Below are 11146 nucleotides of genomic sequence, written 5' to 3'. Positions count from 1 at the left end.
AAAAATACCAAAGCATGAAACACATGAAGTGAGCAAATGCCACTGGAAAGATGGCTGATAGACTGGTTTGTTGCAGGGTTATCAAAAACCTTCAAGTTATAAAAAATGCAGTATCTGTGAAGTGCAATAAAGGGAAGCACTCTAAAATGAAGTATGCCTGTATTCAAACATCTCCCATCCCAGTGTTAGCTCTTGGAATGATTTAGCTTATTATCATTTTTTTTTAAATTTTAATTCTAGTGTAATTAAGGTACAGTGTTATATTAGTTTTAGGTGTACAATATAGTGATTGTACAACATCCAGTGCTCATCACAAGTGTATCCTTAATCCCTATCACCTATTTCATCCACCTCTCATCCACCTCCTCTCTGGTAACCATCAGTTTGTACTCAGTAGTTATGAGTCTGTTCCTCAACTTCTCTCTCTTTTCCTTTGCTCATTTGTTTTATTAAATTCTACATATGACTGAAATCATAAGGTATTTTTCGCTGACTTATTTCACTTAGCATTATAGTCTATAGCTCCACCCATGGTCTTACAAATGGTAAGATTTTTTTCTTTTTATGACTGAATAATATTCGTATGTATGTGAATAGATAGATCTACATAGATAGAAAAGAATAGAATTATATATATATATATATATATATATATATATATATATGTTGTAGATATATTAGTATATATCATATCTTCTTTATCCATTCATCTATCAGTGGACACTCAGGCTGCTTCCATAATTTAGCTATTATAAATAATGCTGTTATAAACACAGGGGTACATGTATCCCTTTGAATTAGTGTTTTTGTATTTTAGGGGGTAAATACCCAGTAGTGCAATTATTGGATGACAGGGAAGATCTATTTTTAACTTTTTGAGGAAACGCCATACTGTTTTTCACAATGGCTGCACCAGTTTGCATTCCTACCAACAGTGCACAAGGATTCCTTTTTCTCCACATCCAGGCCAACATCTGTTATTTCTTGTGTTGTTGATTTTAGCTATTCTGACAGGTATGATATGAATCTCATTGTAATTTTGATTTGCATTTCCCTGATGATGAATGATGTTGAACATCTTTTTATTTAGCTGACATCTTAATGGCATTTGTTTTTATTCAATCTTTATACCTGAACAGATTAGAATTCAGCCAAGGACTCAAGGGTACCTCTGTACATACTTCTGGAGATTTTCTGTCCATAGATCTCTTTCCTTTCTCATAATTTGACTAGAAAATTCTTGACACCTGGGGCGCCTGGGTGGCTCAGTGGGTTAAAGCCTCTGCCTTCGGCTCAGGTCATGATCCCAGGGTCCTAGGATCAAGCCCCCCATTGGGCTCTCTGCTCAGCAGGGAGCCTGCTTCTTCCTCTCTCTCTCTGCCTGTCTCTGTGCCTACTTGTGATCTCTGTCTGTCAAATAAACAAATAAAATCTTTAAAAAAAAGAAAGAAAGAAAAGAAGAGAAAATTCCTGACACCTATATCCTTCCAAACTTTTAGGCCTATAACCTCAACTCAGGGTAAATGCCATGCTCTGTGTGGGGTTCCCCTTTCTGCAATACAGTCCAGAAAGTTCCTTCAGATAGATAGCCAGAACAATTACCTTATTTTTCTCTCCTTCTCTAAGAGATCAGTATTCTGCAGTACCTGTTGCTTGATGTATGAGAAATCATTTTAAATATTTTGTCCAGTACCCTAACCATTTTCAGTGAGAGAGTAAATCTATTCAGTTATGGGTGGTATTAGAAATCCTCTGCAGGTTCTCAACACAAGAATGTCACACCATTATCTCCCAGTGTACATGATTTCTGAAATTTGCTATCTACTGTAGTTCTTTTTTTTTTCCTTCTATATGTAATGCGACTATTTTCTCTGGCTAGCTTCAAGATTTTCTTATTTTCCTTTGTTTTCAGCAGTTTGAATATGATACACACACATAGACACACACACACACACACAATGGAATATTACTCAGCCATAAAAAAATGAAATCTTACCATTTGCAACAACATGGAAAGACCTAAAGGGTATTACTCTAAGTGAATCAGACAGAGAAAGACAGATACCATGTGGTTTCATTTATATGTGGAATCTAAAAACAAAACCAATGAACAAACAAACAAACCAGAAACAGGCCCATAAATACAGAGAACTGGTGGTTGAAAATTGCTAAGAGATTAAATTCTCATCCTAAGAAAAGAAATTGTAATTATATATGGTGATAGATGTTAACTAGAGTTGTTGTGATAATCAGTTTGCAAAATATACAGATATCAAATTATTATGCTGTATACCTGAAACTAATATAATGTTATGTCAATTATATCTCAATAAAGAAAAATAGGGAAAAAAAGGTGGAACTAAAAAAAACCCTGAAGACATGAAATATTATGTTTATAATATGGTAGGTGTTCAATGTATATTTTTCTGATTAACTTCTTAATTAATAATGGTATAAGCCTGGATGAACTGTAGCTTTCATTAACACATCTGAAAGTTATACTTTCTACTTCAAACAGCTTCAGGAAAAATCTTATTTCCTCTGTTGCTATCCAAAAGGAAGATAAAAAAGGAGATGTTCACCACTCACATATTAAGAATGTCTTAGAACACAAAGGATTTAAAACAGCAAGATCTATTCTTCTCCTATCCCCCTACCCCCCCATGTTGCTTCTCCATGTCCTCATATCAGGGAGATCATATGATAGTTGTCTTTCTCCGATTGACTTATTTCACTAAGCATGATACGCTCTAGTTCCATCCACGTCGTCGCAAATGGCAAGATTTCATTTCTTTTGATGGCTGCATAGTATTCCATTGTGTATATATACCACATCTTCTTTATCCATTCATCTGTTGATGGACATCTAGGTTCTTTCCATAGGAGAAGAATAAATGAAACAAGATGGGATTGGGAGGGAGACAAACCATAAATGACTCTTAATCTCACAAAACAAACTGGGGGTTGCTGGGGGGAGGTGGGATTGGGAGAGGGGGAGCGGGCTATGGACATTGGGGAGGGGAGGCGAACCATAAGAGACTATGGACTCTGAAAAACAACCTGAGGGTTTTGAAGGGTCAGGGGTGGGAGGTTGGGGGAACAGGTGGTGGGTAATGGGGAGGGCACGTTTTGCATGGAGCACTGGGTGTTGTGCAAAAAGAATGAATACTGTTACGCTGAAAAAATAAATAAAATGGAAAAAAAAAAAACAGCAAGATCTCAGGTGTTGGGTGAAGGGAATGGGGGTCAAGGGGACCCCTATGAGCATGAAATAACTCTGACCTCTCAACAGCGGTCTGGGAAGTAGGGTAACCAGAAGATACAGTGAGATGACATGTTGGACTAAGGACATCCTCAGATGTCAGACAACACTGGCTTTAAATCCCAGTTTTCTATTTATAAATTTCTAAGAGGTGGCAATTTGGGCAAATGAATCAATCTTTCTAAACTTCAGTGTCTTTATCTGGAACATAGCAATAATAGTGCCTCCACTGAAAATTTGTTATAAGGATTAATTAGTATAAATGAGATAATATACATGAAAGAGCCTGAGAGATAAGAGGAGTTCACTATATGTTTGTTTAAAAAACACATATACTTACAAAAATGAATGTTATCTAGCAGGAAACAGTAACTGGAGCCAAACACAAAACACAAGCCAAAACTCAGAAATCTAAGAGAGAGATGCCAAAGCAGAAGTTCCAATGCCAAGATTAAGAAGCAGTGGCGAGAGCTATGTAGCACCATTCTGCTGGAACACAATTAACCAAACTTGGGTTAATGAAGACAACGTGTCTCAAGGGAGTGATGGTGGGGAGGGGTCCAAAAGGAATTCCAGTCAAGGTCACCTCTAAGGAGCTTTCAATACTTGTATTTTAGGATTCCATGCTTTTGATTAAATAGTTTTCTCCACTAGTTCCCATTTCTAGCCCATGTGCAGCACAGTGAAGTAGTTCATTCCCCTGGGTCTTAGCAAGCCCTCCTTCTACATCTTAGCATTGTGACCCTGGGCAAATTCTTGTAATGGACATTAGCCATCTTTTAATTTACTTATTATCTGAACTCCTGCCTGTTTGGGATATTTCCTACCTTTCAAATCTTGGTTGGAACACAGCTTAATTCTCACCATAGAAACTAAAGAGAGTGAATGTTTGGTTTTATAGTCTCCTCAGCAGATAGGTCTTGAGCATTAGAATCTACCAATCGGTAGCATCCACCATGGACCTTAAATTAGCTCATAACCCAAAGAAACGGGGCCATGGAAAGTCCTTTCCTTTGGAGGTGACCATTACAAAATAATATTCCACCTGCTGGTCTCTATCGTCCTCTAATTGCTAACTCTATTTTGGCAGTAGCAATCAACCTGATGATTAAATCAGACAAAGTCAGTGCCTTTTTCCTCCCAGTTAGTACTGCAACCAATACATTGCTCTTTGGCATCAGTGACATCGTCTATAAAATGGGGACGAGAGCAGTTTCTGCTCATAGGAAGCTGCAATGATCCTCTGAAGGAAGCATATAAAATGCTTAAAGGAGTTTCTGAAATGCAGATTCTGCTTAGTAAATGTTAGCCACTATTATTTAGTGTTTTGTGCCTTACAGAGAAATTTTGCAAACACTATACCATGAAAAGCTCACAAAATTGCTCAAGGAAGATATGAATTTTATTAATTTGTGAACACAGGTCACAATACAGAATACAGAATGAACAAAACTAGATGTACTGAGAAAGTCACTAGGCAATACCACCATTAAGATGGCTTGTGGGGGTGCCTGGGTGGCTCAGTGGGTTAAAGCCTCTGCCTTCAGCTCAGGTCATGGCCTCAGGGTCCTGGGATCAAGCCCCACATTGGGCTCTCTGCTCAGAAGGGAACCTGCTTCCCCTTCTCTCTCTCCCTGCCTCTCTTCCTGCTTGTGATATGTCTCTTCTCTCTCTCTCTCTCTCTTTACCTCTCTCTCTGTCAAATAAATAAATTAAATTAAATTTTAAAAAAGATGGCTTGTGAAACAGCAGGAACAGATGAGGTCAGAGCAGGAAAGGGTGTGTGTGAGAAATGGGTCCCAAGGGCTCATGAACTCTAATGTTTGAAGACCCAGTAAAGATGAGATGTTTGCAAGCAATACTAAAAAGAAAAGAAGAAAGCAATACTAACAGGGAAAAGAATAAAGAATAAAGGAAAAGATTAAGGTTGGTCAAAAAATCAAAAGAAAATCATATGTTAAGAAAGGAAGGTTTAATTATTCTCCTGCTTCTGCTTCAAATTCTTGTCCGTGTTCCTACTGAAGGAAGAAAGCATGCAGGGCAGGAAGTAAGGGAATGGTAAGAGGATTATGAACGGGATGATCTGGTAAGAGAGGGAAATCGATGGTGCTGATGCAGGAGTGACCAGAGACATCCTGTTTGGCAGTTTCTACTAGAGTATCCCATGGGTCAACATTGAAAGCCAAAGAGAGTGGAGCCCCGGCAGGTGGGAGCCTGGACCTGGTGTACAAGGAGGGACCTAATATCATGCAATATCATGGGAAGGAATCTCTAGGAATCTCACAGGAATCTCTAGGTGGATTGTTATACTTGAAGTCAAAGTAAAGATTTCTTCAGAATCCTACTTACCAGACCTTTCAGAATATGATACTTATTTGTTATTCTTTTGTATCAGGCACAGCACCTGAATTAAAAAATAAGACTTAAAAAGAGAGGTTTGAAGTGAGTTGGGGGAAATCAGAGGGGGAGACAAACCATGAGAGACTGTGGACCCTGAGAAGCAAACTGAGAGTTTTGGAGGGGAGGGGGTGTGGGTTGGGTGAGCCTCGTGGTGGGTATTATGGAGGGCAATAGCGTGGAGCACTGGGTGTGGTGCATAAACAATGAATCTTGGAACACTGAAAAAAAATAATAAAATTTTAAAAAACAGAGATGTTTGATAAATAGCTATGCGGGCTAAGAGTTAAGCCAGGGTTCACCTATAGTATGAAGTGGCACCAAAAAATGAGAAATCCAATGTGGGGGGAAAAAAATCAAACCACAAAAACAACAAAAATCCCAGCTATAGGTACAGGGTCAAGGCACATAGACAAGTTAGATGAGAATCACAGCCACAGTGAACACTCATTGCTGAAAGCCACCCCAGAGACACCACGCAATTAGTTTATGGAAACAGAAGCACAGCAGAGCGAGGCTCCTAAGGTGCTCAGAGAGACTGTATTCCTGCTCCTGCAGGGAGGTGGCTTTAGGGACCCCAGGTGAGGAAGATGGTAGAGGGAAAGGAGAAAGGGAAGCAGGGGAAAGAAGAAAGGAAAGAGGAAACTGGTAAGATAAAGAAGGAAAGCATGGAGAGTAAAAGAACTGGAAGAAGATAATGGGGGAAAGAAATAAGAAGGGAAGAAAAGAGGAAAGCGAAAATGAGGGAGAGAACAAGAAGAAATGAGAGAAAAGATCTCTGTGTTAAAGCAGGAAAATGCAAGTGAATTACAAGGAGAAGCAGGGTGTTAGAAAGAATGTTTGAAATGTATGTAAAATGTAACTCAATTATTTGAGATCAGCCATAACACAGGAAGAAAAAAAAAATCACATCAGGTTGTAACTGCTATAGTACCCAAATAGTTACATTTAATGCATTTATAAACAGATATCTTTTGGCAAGTGAATCAAAAAGGCCTCCACAAGACACGCGATTCTGGGCTTCAATCCATTCACTCTGTGAATTAATTGACTTTATTTGAACTCTACTGTTTTCAGTTGGAGAATTCACTGTGAACATGTTGTACATCTCCCAGATATCAAATAACAAATGCATTGCAGCCAGATTCTGAAACACAGCCAGAAATTGTTTATTAATCCGACAAGGGTTTTCTCTATGATTAGGAAAGACAACCAAGAGATAAATAAATAAAATAAACAGCTAAACTCTTTGAAATGTCTTCCACATTTCTCCTTTCACTTAGGAAGCACAGACTTCACTGGAAACCAAGTAATTATACTCATGAGGAGAAGGAGGTGGTATATGACACCTGCTTTCAAAGCAATGTTTTTTTAAAACCTCACTTCTCATCTTTTTCCATATCTTACTCAAAGTCCTCATTTGCCAGCAATAGATTCACACATTCAGTTTTTTCCTTCTCTTACAGCATAAAACATATTACAACTTAATCTTTTCCTGTGTATAAAACATTTCTTTGAGCTAACAAGCCCAGGGAATATGTGTTCTGGCTAATTCTAAAATGATTGCATTTTAAAAGGTTAAAGCACATAGTGTTCTTACCAAGATTCATGGCTAATACGATAATAGACCCAGTAATTACTCTGGGTCCCTGAAAGACTCAAGGAAGGAAGGGAAGGAAGGGGAAGAAGAGGAGGAAGGAAGGAGAGAAGGAAAGGGAGAGAGAGAGAGGGAGGGAGGGAAGGAGGGAGGAGGGAGGGAGGGTGTGTTCACAGACTCTCACAAGAGGCTGGATGGACATCAGGCTGGGAAATAGCCATGGCCAAATGACAGGTCTGATCTGGTCCACATACTACTGCGCTGAAACTGTGATCAATATTATCTGTGAATGTTCCCTCTACTTTTTAAAATTCAATATCTCTCCTTATTTCTTCATGTCCCTTCCATGACTATTCATGGGCTAGGCAACATAGCACAGAGTGACAGCCTTCAGAACACAGCAGTCCTTTAGAAGATGCACTAAGGGAAGTACTCCTAGGCACAGAGGGAGAGCCACAAACAGGCACTGGTTAAGTCTGGATTACACCTCCAGGGGAACACCCCACCACTAACTCCCCAAGAAAATTATTTTGAAAATTATAAGCAGAAGCTCATATGTCAACTTTCTTCTAGATACACACTGATGACCAAAGTAACAGAGTTCCAAGGAAATATTAGCTCATAGGGGAAGTGCTCACTTTGGTAGCACAAATACTAAAAATTAGCTAATAGGGGAAAATAATGACACAATAATAACAGTAGCAGCAGATAGATGAAACAAATAGAGCAATGATTTTTCAAAGTATAATTAAATATTTACAGAGGAAAAGAGGCATAATGGGAAAACAAACCAGAAATAAACAAGTATGAAAAACAATCACTTGGGATTTATTGGGTACAAAAACATGATTGCTGTAGTAAAGAACTCAATGGATAGGCTGAATAACAGAATCAAAAGTGATTGGGTTGGCCAGAAGATCCAGTCAAAGAACTATCACAAGAGGTATTAAGAAATTTTGGTCACTTCATTCAGATAATATTTATTAAGTTAATAAATTGGCTCAATAATATGATAATAAAGTTTAAATAGTAAATTAATAAAAGCAAATAAAATTTTTTAAAAAGAAATTTAAATAAGAAGAAAAAAATTAAGAGATACAGCAGAGAAATGTAGAGGTATAAATATTTAGTGGTGATACCATTAAAGGAGAGGAATAAGAGAAATAAATAAGAGAAATGAAAGGAAGTAAAAACATACTTGAAGAACAATGACCAATGATTTGCCAAAACAAAAAGATCTGCAATATTTCAAATTAAAAGGTATCATAGAGTTTGACACAGGATAGATTTTTAAATGCTTAGATATATTAAAAGAATATTCAAAGCACATGATTCTCAAAGGGGACAAAAAATGAATTCCAGAGAGTAACAATTTGCCTAAAACAGGAGAGGAATCAAATTGATACTAAAATTTTCAATACCAACATTGAATATAAGAAGAAAATAGTATAACATCTTTATTTTGAAGGACAAAGACTTGAAATAAATTTTATAGCCAACTGAATTATCATTCATATATACTGATGAACAGTAAACAACTTCTGAACCTGAATAAGAAGAACAGTTTTTGTAAACAAATTATGATAAAGAAATAAAGAAGAGGAAGGAGGAGCAGAAGGGAGAGAAGAAAGAAGCAAAGAAAGAGGTGAGGGAGGGAGGAAAGAAAAGCAAAGAAAGGCAAAGAAGGGCAAAAAAAGAATATATGTCTATTGGAAATATAAATAATATCATAGAAATAAGTCTTATTATTTATAATAATGAAAATAGCTTCTTCTAACTAACCCAAAGATAGAGGTTTTCAGAATAATTTTTTAAATCCATGTTGACTATAAGAAATAGATTTAAATATTACTCAGCCACAAAAACTGAAATCTTGCCATTTGCAATGATGTGGATTGAGCTAGACAGTATAACTCTAAACGAGGTCAGTCAGAGAAAGACAAATACCATGTAATTTCACTCATGTGTGGAATTTAAGAAAAAAAAAAAAATAAGAGGAGGGAAAAAGAGAGAGAAAGGCAAACCAAAACCAGACTCTTAACTATAGAGAACAAATTGAGGGTTACCAGAGGGGTAGTAGTGGGGGATGGGTAAAAAAGGTGATGGGGAGTAAGGAAGGCACTTGTCATGATAAGCACTGGGTGATGTATGGAAGTGTTGAATCACTGTATTGTACACCTGAAACTGATATCACACAGTATTTTAACTAACTGGAATTTAAATACAAACTAAATAAATAAATAAACTGAAGAGAAACAAAACAGTTAAAAATAAGCAGATGGAAATTTATACCAAGCAAATGCTGAAGAACAGAATACTTGAGCATCGAATTTAATGTAATAAATAGTATAGCATTATAAATACATTACAAAAAGATAAATTTATAACCCTATATGTCTAATAATTAAAATAATACTACTATAAGATCATAAATAATTACAAAAGAATAACTTTAAAATTTCTTGATCCTAATAATTAAAATAGTACAAAGTAACCCATGAGTTAAAATTACGTCAGAAAGAAACTGTTAAAATTCAGACCTGAAAAACAATATAGGAGCTACATGACAAAATTTGTGAGACACAACTGCGGAAGCATTTAAAAAGAAAATTTTAGTTTCTGAGTACATAAATTAAAAAATAAGGAAGACTTGGGGCACCTGATTGGCTCAGTCAGTTAAGCGTCCAGCTCTTGATTTCAGCTCAAGTCATGATCTCAGTGTCCTGGGCTCTGTGCTCAGGGTTGGGGGAGGGAGTTGGCTGGAGATTCTCTCTCTCTCTCTCTGCCTCTCTTCCAGCTTCCATGCTCTCTCTCTAAAATAAAAAAATAAATCTTTTTTAAAAATAGGGAAGACTGAAAACAAATAAACTAAGCACTTAATAAGCTAAAAGAGTACAGTTCAATAGCAAAAATAATAATTTTATTTCAAAGTGGGCAAAGGACTTGAATAGATATTTCTCCAAAGATGACATACAGTTGGCCAACAAATACACAAAAAGATACTCAACATCACTAATCATCAGGGAACTTCAAATCAAACCACAGTGAAATAGCACCTCCCAAGTGTTAGGAGGGCCATTATATTTAAAAGAGAGAAAATAAGTAATGTGAAGAGACTGGAACACTTGTGCACTGTTGATGGCGATATAAAATGCTACATTCCTTATGGAAAGCAGTAAGGAGCCTTTTCTAAAAACTAAAAGTGAACTACCACATGATACAGCAATCCTACTTCTGGGTATTTATCCAGAGCAATTGAAAGCAGAATCTTGAAATATTTGCACTCTCTTGTTCGTTCAACATTATTCACAATAGCCAAGAGGTGGAAACAACCTAAATGCCCATCAGGGGTAAATGGGCAAGCAAAATGTCATATAAACCTACAATGAATTATTCTTCAATCTTAAAAAAGAAAGATATTCTCTCATAGGCTACACCATGGATGAATCTTGCAGACATCATGCTAAGTGAAAAAAGCCAGTCACAGAAGGACAAGCATTGCCTGATTCCACTTATATGTGGTATCTAAAGCAGTCAGACACATAGAAGCAGTTAAGACCATGGTGACTGCCAAGAGATGGGGGGAAGGTAGATGAGAATTGTTACACAGTGAATATAGTCTCAGTCATGCAAGATGAAAAAGTTCTGGAAATCTGTAATATTGTAAATACTGTATCTTATAAATATTGTAAAGTAATAGGCATATAGTTAGCACTGTACTATACAATTAAAAATATGGTCAAAGGATAGATGTCCTGTTACCTGCCTTTGTAATTGCAAATATTGTAAAGCAATATGCAGATAGTGAACAGTACTGTACTATACAATTAAAAATATGTTAAAAGGGTAGATGTCACACTACCTGTTTTTACAATAGAAGAAGCTAGAAA

This window comes from Meles meles, chromosome 1, assembly GCF_922984935.1.
Source record: "Meles meles chromosome 1, mMelMel3.1 paternal haplotype, whole genome shotgun sequence".
Taxonomy (NCBI): domain Eukaryota; kingdom Metazoa; phylum Chordata; class Mammalia; order Carnivora; family Mustelidae; genus Meles; species Meles meles.
The sequence above is the reverse complement of the archived record's forward strand: the minus strand, read 5'-3'. Positions refer to the sequence as shown.